Source organism: Urocampus carinirostris, chromosome 8, assembly GCF_059441175.1.
Source record: "Urocampus carinirostris isolate Australia breed hairy pipefish chromosome 8, RoL_Ucar_1.0, whole genome shotgun sequence".
Taxonomy (NCBI): domain Eukaryota; kingdom Metazoa; phylum Chordata; class Actinopteri; order Syngnathiformes; family Syngnathidae; genus Urocampus; species Urocampus carinirostris.
Window position 1 is genome coordinate 16,884,988 of NC_142356.1, and position 26,520 is coordinate 16,911,507.

The window sequence follows — 26,520 nt, forward strand, 5'->3', positions numbered from 1 at the left end:
TTTCATAACTAGTGTATTATGATTCATTTTCAAGGGCACACATTCATTATAGATATAGCACCTTGATTCTGCTCCAAAAATGCACTAGATCAATGAGTTTGAATTTAAAATATACAAAGTTTTCTTAAGGGGAATCATGCCAACAGACTCCCCTAGACTGCCCAGGATCTCACAGAATTATATTAGAAATACTGCACAGTGAGTGTCAATTGTTAAACCTCCTCCTAATAACACTGAAATGCTATCTACACACGAGAAAAATTGGCCTGTTGGCTATGGCACCAGCATTTGTCGAGCATTTGGCATACAAATATGTGTCAACAATTGGCAAGCAGGGTGGGATGAGTGAGTGTTAAATGTTTCTTGTTACAATTATTGCTTCTAGAGTACAGATATTTAAAAATCTCCGATACAGTTGCCGTAATAGGAGAAAAGACTGTACTTATTCCTTGACTGGTATCACAAAATACAGTGTCCTATTGCCTTATACCACTGCACTTCCAAAGGTTGTATATAGTTGTTGCTCTTACATAACAATTCCATTTGAACAAAATAGTGCTGTATACTGTTCTTCCAAGTGAAAAACGTCATACATCCTGGAAAATGTAAGTTGTGTTTGAATATTAAATGAGAAATACTTGTGCTTATCTACGTTGTATAGTGTGCCACATCTGATTGTTTCAAAAATATTGAGACAGTTTGCTGCCCCTTTTAAAACAACAAGTGGAAAGATACTTTGTTTCAATTAGTTTACTGTTTACTCTGGGTTAGTCATTGCGCACTCTTTGATTCTTAAACAGCTGCAAATACTACTCGCTGCTGGGTATGTTACAGGGTTCATATGGGTGCTTGAAATCCTTGAAAATGCTTGAATTTTAATGTGTTTTCAAAGATTTAAAAGTCCTTGAATTTTTGATAAAGGGGTTGTAAATGCTAGACATTAGTGCCATGTCTTTTTAACTCGTCTGTTTAAAAATATGCTCACACTGGACTCTGGTGGCTTTGATAAATATGCAAAAAGAAACACGAAATCAAAAAGAGGGCAAATACATTTTTGTGGCTCTGTAAAATAAAGATTCACACTGGATTTCTGCTATTAATGGTACCAGAGAAATGGAAAAGTTGGCTTAGAGTCTTTACAAAGTGTTTAAATTTGGCATTGAAAAAGGTGTAAGAACACTGCTTGTGGAGAATGGACATTTAGATGCTCTCAAATCACATGAACATTTCCTATTCCAAACATCACAAATTAAAATTCTTGCCCTAATAGAACACAGTGTGTCTCAAGTTTTAAGCTTCCTTCCAATAACACTGAAATACTACCTACTGTACATGCCATAAAATTGGCGTGTTGGCTGTGGCACCAGCATTTGGCATACAAATATGTGTCAACTGCCGAGCAGGGTGGGAGAAGTGAGTGTTGAATGATTCTTGTTGCAACATTTGCTTCTAGAGAACAGTGATGTTAAAATACCTAATACAGTTCCCTTGATGGAAGAAATGACTGGCAATGGATGTACTCCTGGACTGGCATCAGAAATGATCTCTGAGCGTTTCACCACTGGGCTTCCAAAGGTTGCCGGAAGATGCTTTTTTAAATCCAATTTATACAAAACAGTGTTGTAATATTTCCAAGCTAAATAATTGCCATACATGTCTGAAAATAAATCAAGTTTGACTTGTAGAGAAAACTAGAAAGACTTGTGTAATAATCATGTACCCTACATTTAGGGATCAGAATTTTCCGCGGATCCGCGGATTTCCGCTGTTTTTGAACCCCAAAGGTCATTCCCGTAAATCGTCTAAATTCGATGAGAAAATATTTTGGGGGGGTGAGGTATGATACGTGACTGTTTCATCACCCCAAGTTAGCAGTTAGAGATCGCGAGAAAAATCGGCAAAAAGAAGCGCAGCGCATTAGATCTATAACACACAACAAATAGATCGACTCCTACCATTGGTCGATAGGTTCGCTTATAACCAATCAGCGGAGCTTTTGTTCAGAGCATAGGCTTTCTCAAACATGGCGCTCCTTCCGGTCTTTTCAAACGGTGAAATGAGTGTTTGAAAAAGTAAATATGAAAATACTAAGAAAAGAAGACGAGGCTTTTGTCTCCGAGATTGATAAAGGAATCAAGAATAAATTTAAGTGGTCATGGCTGGAGAAGACTGTCACAGACTGACATGTATTTTCTTTAAGCATGTTCAGTTTGTGCATTCTATTTTCAAATTAATGATGAATGGTTATTAATGTATATATTTTCATATATATTGTTGATTAGTAGCTAAATACAAGGTCCATCTTCATCATCAAAACACAACAATGGTGATGGTTGTAACATTGTAATCCCCCAATTGTTTTAAACATCTTAAAACTGAAAAAAAATACATGGTTTCTGTTTTGTTGGATTTAATTCATTCTAGTGCAATTTTCACATAGCAAATAAGATAAATGCCGTTGGCTTCGGGTGGGTTTGCCCCCCTGAGCCCCCCACCGGGCTCCGCCCTGGACCTGGCCGGGGCCTGCGGCCCCTGGACCCTGGCTATTTCAGCTGAAAATGAAAATCTCCATTCTGATCCCTGTACATTATATGATTTAACAAGCATTTAAGAATGTGTCAGAGGCAATCATTTACAAAATAACAGTTTGCTCCACCTTTTATTACAGTATAACTACAGGAACAAATATTTTGTGTTTCGAATAAGTTTTTATTACTAGTATACTACGTAGTATTGTGGCTAGTTGTTATAGACATTGCACACTATGTAATTCTTAAATAACTGAAAATACAACTTGCTCCTGGGAATGTTTGTATTCTACCTGGTACACTAGTAAGCTGCTGAAAGGATATTTATATTAAAAAAAGCTAGTGGTTAGCCACTTATCTCACTGGTTGAGAACCAACAACACATGTTGAGGCTAGTTCTCATAGAAGGCAATTCCTCTTTTGATTCTGAGGCTGTTGGATCTGTCTAGATTCTCAAGCTGGTAACCGTCAACAGAACATTCTGTTATTACCTATTTACCTATTTTTCATCTTGAGGATGTCTGTGTATTGACTGTTGGTGCCATTGCGACATCCATAGCAGCCTGATCATCCTGGAGGGGTAATTACATTATGTGCGGCCCCTTTTCAAAGTTTCTTCATTTCCCTCATCCCGAGGTTTTTGAGTTTTTCGAATAACAGGCCGTTGTATTAGTGTTTTGTGCAGGCCTTTGAGACTTTTGTGATTAAGGGCTGTACAATAAACTTGACTTGACCTTGTCCCCCTTTTCCGATCGTATCTTCAGCTATCCTGAAAAATACTGTCACGGCCTTCAGTATAAAGAGAAAAAAAAACACTTCAAGCAAGTTATGCCATAAAAGTCAATAGTATGGATACCATCTCAGGAGGAGATGCTTGCAAAACACAAGTAATATCTGTAAAGGTGTCATCAGTTTTATTGAAATCATATTTTGGAGGAAGCTCTGTAACCAGGTCAGAACATTTTAATAGAGAAAATGGTTCCCCTGGTTTATTTTCATACTTTCCAAAATGAATTGACAAATAAAATATCCTGTCAGATTTGGCTATGTGGGAGCAAATAACTCTGGTAAAGTTGAGCCAAATTAATAAGGATTTGCATTCCCGTAGTGCTTGTAAAAGTAGAAGAAACTCCTCCAGCTCAATATATGCATGTGCCGCTCCATAATGGCTATGAATATCTCTGTCGGGGAGGATGGAGAGAAAGGGATGAGAAAAAATATGACGCGACCTCTGAAACAACACCATGAGCCGGCCTCCGCAGAGAGCAGCTCTCTGTTCTCTTCTCTGCTGTTTTTATTTTTTATACCCCGTTCCCAGCGCCTCTTGGCAGGCAGCGGAGGCAAGGAATGTGAGCCTGTTCTGTGCTCAGATCCTGCTCTTGTGAAGACTGTAGACTCCTTTACTCACAGATACCGCACAATTGCTGCATCATAGCCGTAACAGCCTGTGCCTTTTTATACAAAACCAAGAAAAATATCTATAAATTGTTGGGACACTTTTACACAGCTTCCTTTTGTTATAGTTTTCGATGACATCAAAATTTGGTTAGATGTATTATATAATTTTCGGATAGAGATTTTAGCCACCTGGCAACCACTCCCTCCTCCCTGATTCTTTTATTGATTAATCTCCTAACATTGGTTCCAGATTTTTTTTTTAGAAATACAGTAATGCTTTTGGCAACATGTTTGGTCAAGGGAATCCTGGAAATTAGTTATGTCCTGCTTTCACTGAATTATACACTTACATGCCTATGTTCCATTTTTGCCGTTCGCGGCAAAGAAAGAAAAATTGCCGCCTGTTTTTTGTTAAGACGTTTGAATAAAACACTTGTAAGACTGAGAATTTTTCTAGCATGATCAGGAAAGTTAATGTCAGGTTTTGGATTGCATTCATTTTCTTGTTATAATGGAATAATTCACTTGCTCTGATGTGAAAGGCATAACAATTCCTTTGTGACCTTAGATAAAGTACCAGTTTGAAAGGCACGATGGCCATAATGTTTTAGAGGAGGGATTCATGGGCGTTTCATTTATCTATGTATCTCTGAATAATACCCTTGCATGCCTCTGTTACGACTCCAATACTACTTCCACCTGCAGAAATAGAAAATTGTACAGTTGCCACGAATAACAATATCTTGTGGGTGTGTGGCTTACTTACACTTGCCCAAAGGAGTTAACTTTGTCATGTAATAGGAGAATTTATCAACATTTGACTATACACCATAGTTCAATTGTGTAGTAGAGGACACCATTAGTGTGAATCGTTTATTGGTCTAATACTTCATCAGAAGACCCAAAATTAGTTCTTCACAGACTCTTGTATGTCTTTGTTTGGTATCTTGATAGCAGCTTCGTAGGAAGCAAATTGCACGGTTGACTCCCACAGCATTTACATTTGGTCGGTCATGAAATACTTATAGGGTGCATCGACCACTACAAGTACTGTAGACTGAAGTGCCAGGCGTTCACGTTCAAACTGCTGTCCTGTGATCATAGAATAATCATGACTGTCACGAATATGGCTCTTGCACTCTCGGTAGTACCCTTGCAGAGAAAATACAAAAAGCGCAAAAATGAAGGATTTGTCTCACCCCGCAGTCCAATGCAAATGTGTGATTGTTGTTTCTGCCACGGGACGGATAGATGAGCCGCTCCCTAGCGCCCCGGCGAGGCTTGGTCGCCCCTTCCTGTGTGAAACGCTGATGGCTACCAGATGGCGGGTCAAGGGGAAAAGGAGGAGTGGTCTTATACTATTTGAGCTGCTTTTTTGCCTGTCCATTAGGGGTGGTTGAGAAAAAATGCATTACCCTTGATCAAGGAAAATTGGCAATGGTTGCATATGGTAGGGAAATCTTTATCAGGGTCTGTCACACATAAAAAATTTATTTATATTCTTAAACACTGCATAACTGATAGAAAGGAATGCATGAATCAATGAATACAGTGATCTCAAATTCTACAATCATTCAACAGAATCTGATCAATGTATCGTGGAACACAGAATAAGTTGAATACATAAAGAATGCAAATTTGTCAAGTATTTTCCTTTCAACTTTCACAAGAATCTTATTTCATCTGTCGTTTATCTTTGAGAATCTTTCACATGAAGGCCTAACTTCCTCTGTTTTATCATACAATTTCTACTGAGGAAATTGCGATTAATACTAGGGCTGCAACTAACAACTATTGGAATAGTCAACTCTGCATAGACTATTGAAAGTGTTTAGTTTAATGATCGGATAATTATTTTTTTAAATTAAATTTACCATGAAATTGATTTAATTACGTGGAAAATGATAATAAACAAGAGAAAAATAAATAAATAATCTTTTATAGCTCAAACTGCTGATTCGTACAAAAATAAATACAAAAATATGACATCCCATCCAACACCGATTAGGCACAGTTCTTAGTCAGTAGGGACATAATTCTACAAATAAACCTCTGTCCATTTTTAGGGTCAGGCAAATAAATAATAAATTATATCCCTGTATTAGAACAGTAAATAAAACGACTATATGAATTTTGTGAAGTATATTCAGTGGTCAACTGCAAAGTCTGTAACTTAAGAACCCAATAATTCTCAACAGTTTGAAATCAAACAGCTTCAAACCACTAACGTTGGCCGTTTTTGAATTTTTTACAACATATTTCTATTCTTCAGACACCAAGCGTATTATTTAAAATACATTTGTCACACACAGCATAACGCTCAAGATCACTTTTTCAGCAAAATATACCTTCAAAAGTGTATTGGCTTGAGTTTTACTCTAATCTTACCGAGGCAAGTCTGAATCTGATTTGGTCAACTGTCTGACGTGATATTTAAATGTTCTGCATCACCTAGCTTCTGCTATGATGCGCAAGGTTTGTTTTGCAAACTTTACAAATATTCTTTTTATTCGTTGAATCTAGGCTAACATTCTAAAGTTTTGGTACGCCGCCATATTTGTATGTTTATTTTACTGGTCTAGACTGAGACACGATTGCGCATAAGCTACTCTTCAGGAGAGATTATATTGGTGGAGAAATGCCTTTCTGTTTGATTTTTCGACAACGCCGATTAATCGTAGGAGCCCTTATTCAAACCTTGTGCTTCGGAAGGTAAGGCAGTCCTGCTAACCACTCATCCACCGTGCCTCCCTGTTATAGTAACCGTTTCAGCTGTCGTTATACAAACACTTGCGCACAAAATACAGCTGGCTTTTTAGCTATGTGGCACTGTGAGATCTGACCCTCGCCGGCGTGTCTGCAGCCCCTAATATAGCCCACTGCTGTCAGGCTTGCACAGCACACCGTGCTCATGGAACCCGCACAACCGTTGCGTGTAAGCATACATGTGTGCGTGTTTGTCGAGCCAAAGCAGCGTCTGAGTTGAAGAATGGTAAGCCTGGAGGTCCCGTGTGAAATGGCGCCACCAACTTGTGTAATTTCACAGTTTGCTGTGAGTCAGACATACAGGAATGATCACATGGCTAATTGCATCTGTGACATATGTTTTGTTGCTAATCTTACTAATTCGATCAGGTGGTTTAAAAGAGTTTAGTTCTTAGTGGACTCCAAGGGGCACAATTAAATGGTTACACTCAAGTAAAGCAGTTTTGGTATGCATGGTGGATGCACAGTGAGAAAATGAAAAAAATGGGCTTCTTCAAAACACAGATGCCAATTGCATTTGGGTCGAAACATATAATAAAAAAATAACAATAAGCTAATATTGAAAATGCATATGAGATATAGCATTTCGACCAAGATTATATTATCCCGAGATTTTTTTCTCCCTTATTTCTCACTTTGTTTGGATAAAACAGTCTTTAGATAGTAGGTGTAATAGTTAGACACAGGAATTACAGTATGAAAACAGGTACTCATTGACAGTGAATTGAATACTTGAAGGAACTTCCAAAAAAAAACCCGGCGGGGGTACTACACCAATGTTTCTCAACAGGTAAGTTGTGACCCAAAAACAAGGAACGAAATAACTGCTGGTCAATTAGACTCCATAACAGTAGATGGCGATAATGCCCTGCAAATGTGAGTTGACACCTGCCATTTCACCCAAGTCTGTTTACAAAAAAATAATACAAACAAAGATCGAGTCAAGAAAATCCAATGGATGCTTCCTGCACCACCAAGGAATGTTTTGGATAGCCATGATTCAAGCTTGGCTTGGGAAATATGACAAAAAATATTATCACAATATAAAATTTATTATCAGTCGATATAGATAATTATCAAATTTTTTTCACATTTTAGGTCTAATTTTTGCCCCTAAGTGAAAGTTGACAAAACCAGATGTTGCTTTAACCAAATTTTATGTCAGAACAAAAGCGCATAGTGACAAATATAGGAAACATTAAACCAAAAAAACAAAAAGAGTTAGAAAATGGAGGTAATAAAAAAACAGAACACTGCACATAACCTAAAGTAGAACTGCAGCCCCCCCAAAAATTAAATAACTATAAATACACAAATTTTGATTTACACTTGGCAACAAACATGTTAAAGCTTTTGTGTCCTATAAGTCTTAAAGTATATTACAATGTTAACAGAATAAATAGATCAAAAGAAATGGGACGCATCTGGAATAACCTGTGATGATCGATTGTTGCTGTTTGGGCTCAACACGCGATGGCCGGGTGCTTGGCCAGCTAGCACTAGTTTGGGGTAGAATCTTTTTCAATGCTGTATATTCTAGAGGTTGATATTGTAAGTTTGTTGTATCGCCTAAGTGGCCACACGTTGTCAGCAAAGTTTGCAACAGACGGCGCGGCTCTGTTTTTTCATCAGTCTACGTTTCCAAAATACCTCCCTGTCTTCAACTCTTTTACTGGGTATGCTGGTGTTATTCTTTGTGTCTTTTACGCTCATTTTGACCGTGATGTTGTTATTTCCCTTTCGGTCTGTGTGAGACGCGGTATCTGCATTCCCGCAAAATGTCTGGTCGTTCTTCGTCTCCCAAATGTTGGTCTGCAAGTTGCGTTTTCATGGCATTACTGCCCACGTTTTCTGTTTTTCGGGTGGTGTGATTAGAGTTAAAATATTTGAACCTTTACTGAACATTTACATCACAATAATTATCGTTAACAATTTATTGCCCAGGCCTAATTCAAGCTGATTGGTCAATTTCACAAAATAAAAGATTGAAACTAAAAATCCAACGAAGGCTTCCCACACCACAGAGAATCGTTTCGGACGGTCAAGCTTCAAGCCGATTGGCCAGCATCTTTTGACTTGAGAGCTCCAATGCCGATTGGCCGTAAAAAGCGAACTGCATTATTGCGAGGGTTCACTGTATTACAGACAGGGTTGGGTAGGGTTACTTTCACTTGATTACTTTCAATTACTTTTGGATTACTCCAATACCAAATATGCTAATAAAAGACAAAAGAAACTGAATATGAATAAAATACTATATTTTGTGCAGGCTTAGGGAGTAACGGAATACATGGAACGGCAAAAATGATGTTGGCAAGCTGTTTGGATTTATTTTTATTTTGTTTCTGTCGCATTTTATGTTAGTTTTGCCGGAGATCAAAGCCAGGAGAGAAAGCTTACCACGTGTTGTGAGTCAAAATTGTATTTATATTTAGTTTCTTTTGTCTTTTATTAGCATATTTGGTATTGGAGTAATCCAAAAGTAATGAAGTTAATGTAACCCTACCCAACCCTGATTACAGAGTAAATTAATCCATCACTGTTTAAAATTGTTACACCTACCTGTAATTACTCCATACTGTATCATTGAGATTATTGCTCCTACAGTTTATAGATATTCAGTAGTTATATTCTGCCTGACGATCATGTTTTTTTGGGGCTCATCCACTTAATCTTTGACCCTTGCTGATTTCCGAACATTGTAGATCTCTGTAGGGCAAACTGTCACCTGTGATTCAGCCGGTAAATCCCATTTAAGTTTTGGGAACCACCCTCAAGTTCCATCTAGATCTTATTTCCACCAGTGGTACTTTTCGTGAGTACTATCCCTATTATTGCTTTTGAGTTACTATGGAGCGACATGATATCTTTGGCCTGGCCTCAAGCCCGTGGACACGGATCAGCCCGGCCTGCACACATTTGTACTGTACACAGACACGCACTTATAAACACATACATGCTGGGAAAAACACAGCAACACAGTTAAAACTCCGCCCTCGACACAATATTCATTTGCATTCTGATTGGAAGAGGAGATGCCGGTTGACCAGCTTTGCTTTTCCCAAAATATGTTTTGGATATAAACTCTCCCTATAGTTTGGAATTGGATTACTCATGTCTCCTTTAGAATCCTGTGGATTTCCCTCGCCAACACATTTGGATACACAGCAAGTAGGTTTATCAGATCCAAGCGCGAGCCTGATCCGAAGGTTGGTCGTCTTTGTTACTTGAATAAGGAAAACCTTATTTAAATTAACTTTTTCTATGGTTTATTTTAATGTGTCATTTCTATAATACACAAGCAGAGATGATGATACTCACTTTTGATGAGATGCTTAGTTGTATTGGTTGAGTACAAATGTCGTTTTTAAGAAAAAAGACAGCACAATGGTCATTTTTATAGTATTTTCTGTTGGGATTTCTTTAATTAGAGGATAATATTTTTGGAATACAGTATCTGCATTTTTGCATGTTTTTTTTGTTCTAGAATTAAAACCAGACTTTCACCTGGGTGTTTTTGGTCTGGGACATTATTGTTTTTAGATACTTAATAAATACTTTTAGCTTAAATGTATGTATTAATTACAAACTAATAATATTGTTTGATTTCGATAAAAATAATTTTTGTTACAAAAACAGGAATTTCTATTTTAGCCATCACACATCCAATTTTCAAAATTGTCTTCCCTGCTTCTGTATGGCAAATTGATGACCTAAAACGTATTCTTTGTGAATATTCTCAAAAATAATCTATGACGCAATTTTTTTTTTTACTTGGCTCTGAAAATGCTGGTCTACTGGTGATCCTAAGAGCCAAGAAGAGATCCGCAGGTTCGACAGCGTTCTCCATTCAGGCCCCAGTGCTGTGGAATGCCCTTCCCCCTGAGATTCAATCTGCAACCTCAGTGGAACTGTTTAAATCTAGGTTTAAAACGCTCTATTCTATAACATATGAATAACCTATATTTTATGTTGACAATATCTGCGTGTTATATGTTATTGCAACATCCATTGCAGCCTGGTCATTCTGGAAGGGGGATTACCACATGTGCGGTCCCTTCTCAAGGTTTTTTCATTTTCCTCATGTTGAGGTTTTTGAGTTTTTCCTTGCCCTCATGTGGGTTTTAGATCAGGGGATGATGTAATAACTCTGTGGTTTGCAATAATCTGTGGTCTGTGCAGCCCTTTGAGACTCTTTGTGATTAAGGGCTATACAAATAAACATTACTTGACTTGACCCAAAAAGTTTGGGTGCGCTTTATAAATTTCGTTTTTACCGTATTTGTAAATGATTGAAAATATCGCTGACCATTATTGCAAAACATTGGATGGGACGGGAATCGAACACAGATCGCGGCAGGGAGAGCACAGACTTCTAACCACTAAATAACCAGTTATATAGAGGACATGAGAGAAGGCATTGGAACATATATCTCATTAGCACTCGATTTTTATTCACCTTACCAGAGACAAATGTTAGAGAATGAAGAAAAAAAGAATAATCCTGAAGGATAATAAATAAACTCAAAAAGCACCATGAGGGAAATGCTTTGGTGTATCTAATGATGAATCATATTTTAAACAACTTTAAATACAGTGTACATTTCGTGCTGTTATCGAGACCGGGTGGAAACATGGTGGCCTGGAGAATCAACCAATTAACAATTACCGTAAATTCCGGACTATAGAGCGCACCTGATCATAAGCCGCACCCACCACATTTTAAGAGGAAAACCGATTTTCTACATACACAAGCGGAATCTGTGTATATAAGCCGCATGCGCCCACATTTAAACATGTAACACAAACACAAACACAAACACAAAATTAACCCAAACCCGACTTCAAGTCCCGCGATTGAAACTAAATGTCCTTCATTAAAGTCCACAGTTCAAAAATCACAGCCGGCAAAATGAACGGAAAATGATACCGGTACTTAAGGTTTGATGCAGACCTGCAGAGTCCAGGTCCCGTTGAAAATAATCTAAGGAAAAAAGTGTATATTTCCAAAGGTAAGGGTGGGAAAAATATATCAGATGAACACATTTACTCACGCAACTCCTTTTTCTTTAACCAACTTTTTACCCCCTCTTCTTTCCTTGTCTGTCCCTCACCTTTAGCGGTCCCCACTTAAACTCGGCACCCCGCGTTTGTTCCGCCCCACATTTTTCGTTCACCCGTGCAAAACATCAGAATAAGTGTCTAAAATAAATACAAATAAATACATCACAAAAATATACAGTTGCAAATACATATTATACATGGGTTACACATATTTACAAAGAAAGACTGTACACCGAGGGAGTTTTCAAAGCTTTAATAATAATAATATAGCTTTGACAGGGCAGTTAATGGTAGCAACACTCGAGGGCCGTTAGAAAAATTACATAAATTGGCCGCATCACTGAATAAGCCGCAGGGTTGAAAGTTAGGGAAAAAAGTAGCGGCTTATAGTCCGGAATTTACGGTATGTTCATAGTTTACCTTGTCATTAATTGATTTTAATCATAGCTGCACGTATTAAACGTTTGACGCTTATTATTCTTAGTTTGAGATGAGAAAAAGTGAAACAAAATTGTATATCAATTTTAATACAAAATTAAGGGTGAGCGTTATGCAAGTATGCGTTATACACAAATAAATACCGCAATTGTATTATCTCTTGCCAAAACTGACTATTGACCTGAATGATATATAGCCATTTATACAGATTAAGCAAAGTAAACACAGCTCTTTTCACTATACATGTAGCAGTCCGAAAGAAGTCAAGACAAACCATTTAAAAGGGTCTTGCCTTGCTTCATTACCTTTAACTCATGCATAAAAAATTGACACCAGAGCAAAAAACCTTTTTTTGATTCATTTGAGAAAATAAGTCAGTGGAGGTTTTTCCGTTTCGTTTTCTAGAGCAGTGGGCCTTGTTCTCGAATTAGCAGTTCAAAGTGGGAATGGTCATTGCACAGTTGTTCATGAGACTCATTGAAGAGGTCATTTACGCCATCTCCACCTGTTGATTCAGTTCTTACACCATGACCTTTCCTTCTCAAATGATGCGGGACAACCTTTAAGTCGGCACCTTGTGTTTCGCCAAGATGCGGGCAAATGGATACCGATGCGTTTGCGAGCGGGTTTTCAATGCTAGATTTTAACTAACCTTGCTGTTACTTAGGCCATATTAAAGTTTCTAAAGCGATGCTGAAGTTTTATCTCCTTGAAATATTTGATCAGTTTGTATTTGCCGGGTATTCATGAGACTCACTCATATTTTCTGTAGGCTCTCTCGTGCTTCAGGGTTAGAGGAGTGTTCAAATTTGTGACTTATCTCTTTGTTCTGTTGAGAAGACGCAACAAAAACCTGGAGATACTACCGGTATGAAAATAATGTATTGTGGTTCGGTGGAACTGGATAAGACTGACACAAGTACTCATTCCCAACCTCTCTGAATATCCACATTGAATACGGCTTCTTGTCCGGGTGACGGTAATTAATCTCATTCTATCTGGAATTATTTCCAACAGTGATTCCGATTAGTGAGACAAAGGAGGTATAGTAATATGTCTTTTTGGTACTTAATGTTCGTGATTCCTACAAAAAGGTGCCTGTGTGTACTGTAGGAACAAGCATAAGGTTGCTAAGACTTCCATGGGTTTATTAGTATCTTGTGTGACAGCATGAAAGAGGAAGTTTTGAACAGTTGGCAAGGTTTTTTTTTTTAATGCTATTTGCAGCCTTTTTAAGAATAAGTTCGATCTCTAGGTAGACTTTATTGTACTTTAAAGCAGTAACACTAAAGTGGTGTGATTGACCGTAAATTCCTGACTATAAGCCGCTACTTTTTCCCCAAACTTTCAACCCTGCGGCTTATTCAGTGATGCGGCCAATTTATGTAATTTTTCTAACGGCCGCCAGCGGCGCTCGAGTACAAAAGGTAAGATTTAGACTGCAACTTCTTAGCTTGTGCACAAATTGCATTAGCGTAGACATATCCTCATCATGCAAATTGCAATAAGAAAGGCACATGATGCAACTTTCAAGCTAAACGCAATCAAGCAGTCCGATATAGAAGGAAACAGAGCTAACGCACGTAAACATTACTTTGCGATCGTGATGCCATCGTGTTTTTGAATAAGGGAGCGTGTGACGACGTCTGTATAACAAAGTCTCTTTCCCATACTGGAGGAAGACGACTCTGACGACGTCAGTTATTAGGAGGAAGATGAGGACTGTTTATCGTGCTCATTACCAGTACGGTATATGTCTTTAACAGAGCTGTTTACTGTGTTGCGAGCGTGTTTCTAGTAGCGTTTTGCTACCCTTTACAGGCATGGTTTGGGATGAAAGTTATAATATTATTATTAAATCTTTGAAAACTCTCTCGGTGTACCGTCTTTCTTTGTAAATATGTTATATGTGTAACCATGTATAATATGTATTTGCAACTGTATATTTTTGTAATGTATTTATTTTATAAACTTATTCTGATATGTTTTGTACGAGCAAATGAGAAAGAAGGGGCGGGGCAAACGCGGGCTGACGGGAAGTGGAGTAAAGGTGAGACGTGTTTGTGGATGCGGCCGACAATAGTGGATATATATTTTTCCCACCCTTACCTTTGGAAATATACACTTTTTTCCTTGGATTACTTTCAACAGGCACCCGGACTGTGCAGGTCTGCATTAAATTTTAAGTACGGGTATCATTTCCCGCTCAATTAATCGGCTGTGTTTTCTGGACTTTATCGGGTATGGGATAATTCCGTGTTTGAATTGCGTTTTTCCAATGTGGACGCATGCGGCTAATATACAGGTGCGGCTTGTGTATGTACAAAATCGGTTTTCCTCCCGAAATGTGGTGGGTGCGCCTTATAATCAGGTGCGCTTTATCGTCTGGACTTTACGGTAGGTTTGATGCAGATTTCCACAAAGTATACAGGCATCTCTAAAGCTGACATTTTGAAATACCTTGTTGTAGAAGGAAGTAGACTTTGTTTTGACTTTTCAGTCATGTTGTTTACTAGCGTGGAGGGCAGGCTTTTCGGATCCGAGTTCCTGCAATACAAACAGGATTGTTACCAAAATTCTTGGTGATGAGCGTATGATAAGATTTAAGTCTTATGAAGTTTATAAACCTCAAAAACCTGTCTGACTCCTGGCAAATACTATTAATTGCTGGCGCAATGAAGCTTAGCCAAGATTCAGTTTGATGACTTTTTAGAAGATATTTATTTGCCACATTGTTTGCAGAATATGAATCATATAAAATCTGCTGACTGTGTATGATGATCACATTAAGCTACACGAAAAGTTTTGTTCTGTTAATCTCCGGATATTTTGCTGTAAACCTCAAGTGTTTTCCCCTCATTTACAATTCATTTACTTTTTGGCAGTGACTAAGTATATTTTGCTAAATTTGGAGGAGGTGCCCGTAAATGACTTAAATGTGAGGATACAGTGGTCAGTGGATGGATGTTTTTATGTAGTTTTCCTGTTAAATTCTGACAATGGTGTGGCCTGTGGGCGGCACGGCAGCTGAGTGCTTGCGCCACAGTTCTGAGATCATGGGTTACAATCCATCATGGGTTCAAATCCAGCTACCAACCTTCCTGTGCGGAGTTTGCATCGTACGCCCCGTGCTTGTGTGGGTTTCCTCCGGGCTCACCAGTTTCCTCCCAAATTCCAAAAACATGCATGTCAGGTTAATTGTCCAAATTGTCTTTAGGTATGAATGAGCAAATGAGTTGTTTGTCTCTGTGTCCCTTGCGACTGGCTGACATGCAATGTTCCCTCTAATTTTCCACGGGTCTGAGCGTTCACACAAAGTCAGTGAGCAGCGCTTGAAACAACAGTGAGCAACGGCAATCCTAAGTGTGCAACTAAGTCATTATCAAACATGTCCAAAACTTTCACAAGATATCCATTTCTTTTTATTTCCTGATATATTTTGTCGCATAATATTAACACTTTTGGGGGCTTATTTAGTCGGTTGTAAGATACACAACTGTACTTAATCACATTTTTTAGCGGAAGTACAATGTTGGCACCAAGATTCACTTGATATAATTGGAAATTATTTGAATGCAACACAAACTTTTTCTTCTTTTTTCCGTGTTTTTTTTTTTAAATTCCTTTAAAAAAAATCTCATTGTATTTATTTTTTCCAAGCTGTTACTTTTTTTCCTACATTAATTTTTTTCTGGCTTTTTTCTAAATTTTTCCTTCTTTTTTCTCTCCCTTTCTGTTTCTTTTTTTCTCAGCTTTTCACTACTTTTTCATTTTGGTATTTTTTTCTTTTTTGTTCTATTCCCCCTTCCTTTAAGTCATTTTGTGCATAATTTTACATAAAGTTGGTCATGTTCGGATTGAAGAAGCAAAAACAACCCGAAGAGCCGTTTAGGACCAGAAAGAGCCGGTTCCTTTTAGTGAGCCGAGCCGAAGAAGCCGGTTCTCCGACAAACTCTACTAACTTTACTCAACTTCGTTCTCCTTCGACTCAACTTCAAAATACCGCATTTAGGACACAACGTCAGGGGAACCCGTGTATTTTTACCTTCATGCACTGTAACTTTGTCTTGAGTCGCTTCTTAAGTAGTAATTTTGAGCCCTCATTTTTGTGCGCTGGCTAGATTTTCTTGTGCGCTGAGAATGTGGGAACAGTGCGCAATTGCGCACGCGTGCAGCTTAGAGGGAACACTGCTGACAAATGAGTGGCAAACCAACCAGGGTGTCCCTTCTCCACTGCCCGAAGCTAGCTAGGATGGGCTCCAGCAGCCCCGCGACCCTACTGAGGATAAGAGGTACAGATAATGGATGGATGGCCTGCTTACAGCTTCATAGAAACGATAGTTGGCAATGTGACATGGCATTTGCTATTTTCCTGTAAGCTACTGGTTACCTTCTTTCGAGTAGTGTACACATTTTTAATACAATACTGCAGCCTTGGTACTGTCAAATATCAATATCAAAAAAGACGGTCAGACAAAAGCGTTGCCAGGTAATGTGTACAAGGCCCGATGTCTTTTGTGCAAGAAATATGTGTGTTTTTTGTTTGGGTTGTGCCAAATGTGTCATTTTGTTAACTTGGTCTTAATTTTGATTTCGAAAGGCATTAAAAAGTCTTTTTAAAGTCCTAAATTTTACATGCCATAAATTATATATATATATATATATATATATATATATATATATATATATATATATATTTTTTTTTTTTTTTGAAGAGTTTTCATATCATTGTTTTGTGTTACTTTGTATATGCATACAGAACCTGTAAACCTCCACAGCTCCATGCCCTTACAAACTGTCGTATTTTCCCTTACAAAATACAAAATAAACTTATATATTTTTTTCAAACGTGTTGTATTGTACATGTGTTTCGTTATATCATATATATTGTTAATTAACATTTTGTTGTGAGATACTGAGTTGCTCGACATGAATGAGGTTTATTATAAAAAAAGTTCAAAAATTAAGTAGCTTGGGCGTTCACTGTAGAAGGAAAAAAATACATGCAAATATAATTAAGTAGAATAATACATTCAAATTATGAATTCATTTTAGGGCGGCAGTGGCACAGGAGGTAGAGCGCTCGTCTTGGGATCAAGAGATCGCAGTTCGAATCCTGGCTCCTCCGTGTTACATGTTGAAGTGTCCTTGGGTAAGACACTGAACCCCTAATACCCCCAATAAGCAGGTCAGCGCCTTACATGACTGCACGGCCGCTATTGGGAAATGTGAAGCACACTGTAAAGCGCTTTGGGAAGTCTTGACTTGAAAAGCGCTATATAAATGCAGATAATTTCATTTCATTTTCTGCGTTAAATTATTGTTCTCTAAAAAGAGACGGACTTTCTTTCACTACACAACTACCACATGAAATACGATGTTTTTTTAAGACATTCGCTTCGTTTGCGACAAAAGAAAAACGATACAGAGATAGAGGCTACCGCTGCGAACTCGCTTGACTAGATTGATTTGCCGTTTCGTGATAGTCGGTGTATACCGAATTGTACCCACAATTTACAAATTTGCGTTTTTCCGTACAGATTTTCTTGTACGTCGTACACGTCTTATAATGCATAATAAAAGTACAGGTTGACAGGTATGTATATGTTTGTGCTTATGCAACAAGTGGAAATGTGAAATAAGGAGGTAAAATAAAGTGCTTATTCATTATTATTAAAGTCATTCAATGTCGTACGTTTTTCTAAAGTTTTGGACTCACACGAAGTTAAGAAGGATCCACAGCGTAACTTTGCAGGTTTTATTTTGGACTACACTCAAACCTAGTTTTTTTTTCAGTCGCGTGGTACACCCAGTTTGAAGGGTTTCAAATGTCCCCGCTTACTTCATCAACACACACCTTGACTTCGGTTCACGGTTCATGAACCACCCGTCTAAAATACTCGACACACGCTTCAGGGTTTGAACCTAACGGCACATAACTATAATTTTCACCAAGAGGGGTTTTATATTAATTTTTTAACCTAAGCAATTCAGTAGCTGCTCAATACATTCTACGCTATGTAATAAGAAAATGGGTAGTCGATATCCTATGCCCCTGCGACTGGCTGGCAACCAGTCCACCACCCACTGCCCGAGGATAGCTGGGATGGGCTCCAGCACCCCCGCGACCATACTGAGGATAAGCGGTGCAGATAATGGATGGATGGATATCCTATGCACACCCTACTTCCATCACACACAGAATACTACACACACACAATAAATATCTAGTGTGTTGTGTTGTTGTGTCTCCACACGCTAGCAAATCACGATTATTATGCCCGAGACCTTGAGTTTTGTTTGTAAATTCACTGTGTCCTAGTCCTCTTAACCTTAATCCCTGCTATCAGTCACAGTCAAGCTCACTCACACCGACCTTGGCATTTCAACTTCTGTTTAGCAAGTATATTAGTCACCGTAGCCCAACCTAAACCTTTCCATTCATAATGTAAATTGGGTCATTCACAAATGTTAAAAAAACTGTAGTGGTCCTTCTAGTTATTTGAAAGTTTGCACCTGCCAGGTTGGCACTATTTAGTTGTCTAGTTTACAGCAAGGACTTATATTTTTCATCATTTTGGGCAATGACTTTACCAAATTTACTACCGCTACCATAAGCATACCCAAAATTCCTCACATTCTTTTGGCGCATTCTTCCCGCACGTTCCATTTCAACCGAAAGTGAAGTGGGATTGTAAGGAATGTCACAACAGAAAGCTGTTCAGGAGGTGTTGCCTAGTTTCAGGGGGACTGTCTGTAGGTGTGTCATGGAGGCTTTGGCAGAGGAACAAGCCCTGGCATGCTCTTAGGCCTCACCTGACAGTTCAACCAGCAACTCGAAGTCCTTATAGCTGAACACGCACAGAGTTACCAGGCACCACTGGAACATGTGTTGCGTGTCCATCCTCCCTTTATCTCCGCGTGAAAGCAGCTAATTAGATCAAGACCAAGGCAGCATCTCACTGAGTACCAAATGAGATTTGTATTCCTTTTCATTGGACTGATTGGATTAGACTTTTGGAGCTGAGATCAGTTAAGGCCGCCACACATAGTCTAACCAGGCCAAAAAAACAACTTGAGTAATCCTTTGCTTTATCATGGTTTACTTATCGCTGTTTCGCCACTTTGCGGATTTTTATCGGGCATTGTGTTCTTCATTCTGATTGGTTACACAGTTGCCCCGCCCCTTTTCTGCCTGTGCGTCATTGACGCTGTGGTCTGAGTTGTATGCATGCTTAAAACAGCTCGACGAACCTGCACTCTGTACGGGCAAATATTTTCAAATTTGTCTGAAAACGATCTTGTCAACAAAATGCTCTGGACCGACAAAAGCACCAAAAGGCAGAGGGAGATGCTTTATATCGCCGACAAATTGGACTTCTCCACCTGCCTAAGAGCCACATGCGCTCTCTAGTGTTTCCCTGGTGCTTTTTCAAAAATGTTTGATGGTTTCTGTAGGACAACACTACGCACAAGTTCTTCCCATTTCCAATGAATGTAGATAGATACAATATGTGTTTCCTTCCATATAAGACTTGTTTAAAGCTTTGAATTTTTTGTTTTTTCTTGGGTCCAATATGGCTCTTTCAACATTTTGGGTTGCAAACTCCTGCCTATGGGAATGTATACGCAGCTTACCATGATATCCACATAAGTGAATTTCCCTTCGGGGATGAATAAAGTATCTATCTATCTATCTATCTATCTAATGCTGCTAAAATATCTGAAGTAAAAACGTCACATCCTGAAAACATTCCTGATCCCTTGTGCAAAAATATGCTGCAAGGTTTTTTTTTTATAATGACAATTTGACAGTACAGAAGTTATTAGAAAAGAAAGTTCATACAGTACTATACTTTAATTTGTGAAAAAAATGCCTGAGCCTGTAAATTGGGTTTGTTCTGTGCTAGGTAATGTGTATGTGGCATGGTGTATTATGTGCAGGAATTATTTGTGTTTTTTGGTTTTGTCTTGTTTCAATTATTTTTTGTCGACTTGGTCTTAAATTTTATTTCAAAAGGCAATCAAAAAGTTTTTAAAAGTCTTGAATTTAACTTGCCTTAAGCTTTAGGAACCCTAATATAAAATAATAGTTATATTAGCTGTCATTAATTTAGCACACAATTAGATCATGTAAAATTTAACCCCACTCCTGCTTATAGTACTTTTAAATGGCCGTTCCTGCACATGAAATGCTGCAAAAGTTATCGAAAACAATCATGCAGTAAAGGTGGGTTTTTTGGTCTTTAATTTACCTAAAACTTGACACATTCGGGATTTTAAGGAGCAGATGAAAGTTTCCACCAAATGAGTACCATCCACGTTGCGAAGCAATTCCGTGAAGAAAAATGTTTCATTCTTGTCTTGTGGGAACAATCTTGCACTTTCCTTTTCTCAAACAACTTATTTATTTTCAGTTTAACCCCTGCCTTTATGAAAATCTACGTACAATCGATACGTCCACTGAACTGTAGAGGATGTTCACCGACATCATTTAGCATCACCGTTCTCAGTCAATATAATCAAGTCAGAACCGAGACATGGAGAAAGCAAAAGGATGTTTTAGCTCACAGTATTTCAGATCAATATGATTAATGTTCTGAATTTGAAAATATTTTATTGGCTTACTAATTGCGTAATTCAATGGCTCGAATAAGAAAGAAGAGCAACATAGAAAAAATGAGGAACTTCAACGGGCAGTGTGAGGGCTCCTCTTGATCTGACGTCCTAATTTGGAAAATGTCCAGGTCAACTTGATCCCATACTTTGCGTACTTGTCATTTTTTTGACATTCAGTTTTTGCGCTGTTCTTTAGCGAGTCTGTCGGCAAGTAGGCGGGTGCAGTATTTAGCACCTGGGTGTTGCAGAGTAGTGACTTGGTATATTTAGTCATCTATCTCGTGGAAGGAGTGGGGGGGGACAGGGTACTGGTCTAGGTGTGCATTTTGTGCAGAAGTGTCGCACGTGTTGCAGTGGTTAGGGTGGGTAGTTGTTGCCAGGGGAGGCGGTGTGTTATTTTCAGTCCATTGTGTCTACTTCCTGTGGGTCAGGGGTTATTGGATCAGGGTGTTGCAGACTGGACAGAAGTAAAGAGAGGAGGGTAGGGAAGTCGGTGCGCTTGGCAGGAAGCGCAGCCACACTTGACAAAAAGGGGGCTGGTTGGCGACGCTTGTAGTCACTGTGTTTTTCACTTGGAATACGCTTCAATTTGATAGAACGTTTGTGGAGTTTACTAGTAAGTGAGTCTTATTTTAGCCTTATTTTCTTACTAATTCATCCATTTGCATCTGTAAATATGTGAATTTATTTCTTAAACCCATTTTGGACATTGCTTGACTCAACTGGGCCAATAACGGGCATGGGAGGTTTTGAGCATGTCTTTAAATCAGGTCAATACAACATATCAACCTGATCTCATGAAATAATACTCATTCATTCAATGTCTGCAGTGACTTTTACCCCTTGAACATTGCATACCTTGATAGCACGTGGCCAGTCTCAGGCAATCAACATCAGAGCTCTACCATGTAAATGCTGTTGAATCTCCGAAACAGGAGGCAAAACCTACAGTTAAAAACTCAGAGTAATAATTTTTTATCATCAATCTAATGGGAAACTGGAACGCAAATATCTTTTTTTTTTTTTAATTTATCTCTTCATCTCACTCATTTTTTGTGTTATATTTAAAAGAAAAGAGATGAAATAACTATTTGTGTATTACGTGCACCCTTGATTTTTTTATATTACAAATCAGTATAACTTTAGTTAAACTTTCTCAACTTAAACTAAGTATTGTAAGTGACATTGTTGAATACGTGCGGCCATGATTAAAATAATTTATTGACAATGTCCTTGGTTTTTCTTTCGTTTTGTTCCTTTAACCCCTGGAATCATAGAGGCACCATTTCCTGTGGTGTGTCTTGGGCAAGTACAGCATGGTGGCGCCTATCCCTCTCCAGGCCAACAAATGTTTACATTTACAATGCATTAATCACCAGATACATAAAAGAGTTGTTTCCCTTGTGTGCTTTTCTTACAGGACAACTTTAAGTTTTCCCCATTCCCTTACATTTGTCTCTGGTACCATGACTAAAAATGGTGTTATAACAAGATAAAATTGACTGCTTCTTTGTATAAAATCTATATCACTAGGGTTTGGTGCTCTCACCCAGGTTTGAGTTCAGTTGCATCCAATGTTGTGCAATTGTGGTCAGCAATATCTTTTGACTGATCAATCATTGCACAAATGCGGTTATAGACTACCGTAATACCTTGTGTATGATGCGCAATCAAATTTTGAGTTATTTTCTAAGTTGAAAAAAATGTGCATAATGCACAACTAAATACAGAAGATATTCTGGTAATGATTATACTATTATTCACACCAACTGAAGGCCCCAGTAAACTGTCTTAACAGATAAAAGTATTTAACAACCCATGTATTGAATACAGAACCTAAAATAAAAACATAAGAATAAAAAAGAGATTCACTTTTGAAATGCCTCCTGCAATCACGTGAACTCCAGAGCTACTCTAAAAACATATTTGAATATGGTTTCTACAGAAGAGTGGCATATACTTTTAGAGCCTTTGCAGATGTTGTGAATTCGGTTACTATACCCTAATGCTAAGTCTATGCTGGGATGACTAAATCAGGCCTTTCTGTGATTAATACTTAATAATGCATTAGATTTATACTGTATGCCACTTTTTATTCTGCATCCACACACACACAAAGCCATTACAGAGGATGCATTATTCACATACTTGGAGATTCACACTGTCGTGGCGATAAACCATTTCCGTAGTAGCCTATAGCCACAGCTACCCTGAAGCAAGCTGAACAAGGCATGTGATCACCATAGAACGTTTAAACTAGCCATGCACAATTGTCAGTGCAACTGGGTCCAAAGTGTGTGACTTTGAGAAAGAGGGATTCAAATGTGTGGACCTCTTATTTATTTCATGAGTCGCAGCAATTTGTGCTTTTTATACGGATCTGAGACTGGCCAACAGCAGGAACAAGGGTTTTACACAAGTCAGAAAATGAAATCACCAATTTAGTATCTGTTGTTTTACCATAACTTGTTAAAGGGAAACATTCATCTTTTGTAGATTATCTGAACAAGATAATGATGAATTTGACCTACAAATCTGAATGATTTGCCAGGTCAGCTACATTCCTTCTTTCTGCATTCTGCAACGTACGACTATCTCGATAGTTGACTCGTCACTGACTATTGAAAAGATTACTCAAATAATCATATAATTATTAACTTTCTCTTAAATTTGACATGAAGTTGATTTCATTATGCCGCAAACGATAATAAATACAGTAAACGTGTACAATGGAAAATACATCTTTTACTGAATACTCCGGATCCTGAATCTAAAACCAATTAGGCTCTGTGCATGGTCAGTAGGGGCATTAATCCATGAATAAAACTCCGTCCATCCTGTAGACTAAAAATAGGCACAATAGCTGCAGTTGAACCGTAAAAAACAAATATGTCCATTTTGTGGCGTACATTCAGTGGGCAACCTCAAAGTTTGTTACAAAAGTACTTCATGATTTCGAACAGTTTGAAATTAAAGGTTTTTAACAACTGACATTTGTTCTCCTGACTTCACATCCCGCTATAATGCCCAAGCTTTCCTTTAATAAATAATAAATATAAATTATGAATAATAATAAGTAAAAAATATTCACGTACAAAATATACAATGCATGTCAGCAAAACCGTATTGGCTTGAATGTTATTTGAATCTTACCAAGGCAAGTCAGACTGTTTTGTTTTACTGTCTGACATGTTTTTTTAAATGTTCGCACTTATTGATCTATCGCCCTGATACGCAAGGTCTGCTTTAGAAATTTTGCAAGTAGTCTCTGCTGTTTCCAGGCTCAAATTCTCCAAAACTTGAAGTCTCTGTACGCAGAGTTGATGCCGCCTCTACTGTATGGTTGTTACCGCTCCAGACAGAGACGCTATTACGCAGGCGCGACTCACGGCAGGGATTATATTCACATAGAGATGCCTCTCTCTGTTGGAAACACGTCTGTCCACAATAGTCGACAATTAAATTGATGATCGAATATTTCTATTTTTGATTTTTGTAGACAACGTCAATTAATTCTTGCAGCCCTAATAGCAACACAGGAAAAATAGTAGCAAAAGTGACTCATGGGTCAGTACATTTTTAAAGGTCATTATCTGAAACACCTTTTGCTAAATGAAAATCGCTCTACTGCAGTGACAAAAAGGCAAAACAGGAAGGAAAAAAAAAACATTTTTCAGAGGGCAGTGTGTGTGTGTCAGTGAAAAACGGATGACTAGGAAGATCAAAACTGCTAACAACATGGAAACTCACACAAAGGGATGTTATTTTGTCTTGTCCGTGTGTGTGTGTGTGTTTTATTTGGTACGTTTCCTCTGGCTGTTTCAAAACCTGCATGCTTGTTTCTGGAATTGCTTCAAGGGTAGTTGGCGTAGGGGGAAGGTTTAGCACCGTTAGCGCTTAAGGGTTGCTGCAATGTGACAATGTCTGCCCGTGTTAATGTTTAAACCGGAGTTAATACTTTACCCTCACACTGAAGCTTTCTTGAGTGCCTTGAGGATTTTGGAGCAAGTCAACGGAGGACAACTTAGGCAAAAACAGTCAGGCTTTTGAACAGCAATGACACTCAATGACTCATTTGTCCTGCATCTCAGGTCACTTCATCTCTGTCCACTTCTGTCAGTTTTCCCCTCCCATTCTACAATTTACCAGCGATCTAGTGAATAATATGGAATGATTACATGACAGTGAGCCACCTTGCCCCGCCCTTCGACAATGAGGGAGATTGCGGCTTCCGTTAGCTGTTGAAACCATTGGGTACAGTAACTCATTCATGTTCATGGGAATATGCTTCTTCTTCTTGACAAGAGGACTATATTGTGGTAAGAATATATTTTGGGGTGAAATTGAAGAAGCATCTTTGTGCAATTTGTCTGCATATGTCTAAGGATGGTAGTATAATCGCAGATTTTGTTCAAAATTGCTGATGAGAATTGGGATTTTGACCATTGCAATTGAAATGCTTGTTACGAACAAATTTGGGTTGTAAAGCGTGATGCATGAATTGCAACAGGTTACAGAAAATTTAATTTGTTTGAGTGTATTTAGACAACAGGAAATTTTCTACTCAGGTCTGATTTGCAGTTAATTTCAATTAAAAACATTTGGATAAATTATTTAATGCGATTTCTTTAAATTTGTTGTTCTTTTTATGTAGTTCCAGGATGGTTGCATGTTAGCAAATATTCTGTCCATCTCTGCCTTATACCTAAATCCGATTTAAAATTATTTGGATTTATTTCATGTAACATCTTCAAATGTTTTTTTATTTTTGTTTTTGTTCCAGACGGGCAAATATTCTACACAACTCACCCGAATTCCTTTTTTCATTTTTTTCATTTATTTAATGTAATTTCTGCGGATTTTCTTTCTTTTTTTTTCTTTTTGTAGTCCCAGACTGGCTGCACATTTTGACCTTTTCTGCACAATTCTGATTTACACCTAAATTTTATTTACGGTAAAAATATTTTGATTGTCATTGCAATTTCTTAAATTTTTAGTCATTCCTTGTTTATGTTATTACAGTTAAGAACAATCTAAAATAAATATTTCCACCTTTGAATAGTTAATTGTAAGTATGACAAACTACTGATTTTTACCTCTAGTTCTTTCCCATGTTATTCCAGTTTTTTTTTTTAGCTTATTTATTAAAAATACTTCGTGTTATATGTATATCCAACTGGGCAATTGTGCTCCTACAACACACCGCAACACAAGATTGAGTTCTGCAGTCATGTTGATCCAAACTGTTGTATTTTATAACTACAATCATGCTGTAAAGATGCAGATTTTCCCTCTATTCATTTGTTACCCGTTTCCTATTCCAATGAATTTGATTGAAATGATGACAGTAGAAAGACTGTGACAGTCACACTATTAAGCAAACAAAGGAAACAACAGTGAGGCAAAACCAATGTGTATATTATTGTCTGCAAGGCATCCGTAGAAAATGGCCCATGTAATGGACATTTAGTTAAAGGCACTAGATATTGAATATTCACTGTCTGTCATGGCGCTGGTAATTCAAGGATGTTATTTATCGTGAATAGGTAAAGGCCATTTTCTGGTTAAGTGGTCGAGTGAGAATTTCACAGCTGCACATGAAAGGCAGGACAACCGCAAGCATGTAACGTGACAGAGTTGTGGCTAAGGTGGATGGACAAACACATGTAAGATAAGAAGCTGTTTTGATCCTGGTGGCTTATGGATC

The 26,520-nt window shown here is 38.0% G+C and overlaps 1 protein-coding gene across 7 annotated transcripts in view; it reads left to right on the top strand.

The window, feature by feature from the left end:
* Nucleotides 1–26,520, top strand: part of gab1 (GRB2-associated binding protein 1) — a 75,968-nt gene that overhangs the window by 6,065 nt on the left and 43,383 nt on the right. The window contains exon 1 of one of the 7 annotated variants that reach the window (XM_088341782.1): nucleotides 21,316–21,429. The exons of 5 other annotated variants lie outside the window; for them this stretch is intronic. The gene's annotated coding sequence lies outside the window, so the exon portion shown is untranslated. Of the gene's footprint in view, nucleotides 1–21,315; nucleotides 21,430–25,113; nucleotides 25,133–26,520 lie in introns of those variants that run through there. One more of the 7 variants, XM_088341783.1, reaches the window with a different exon arrangement.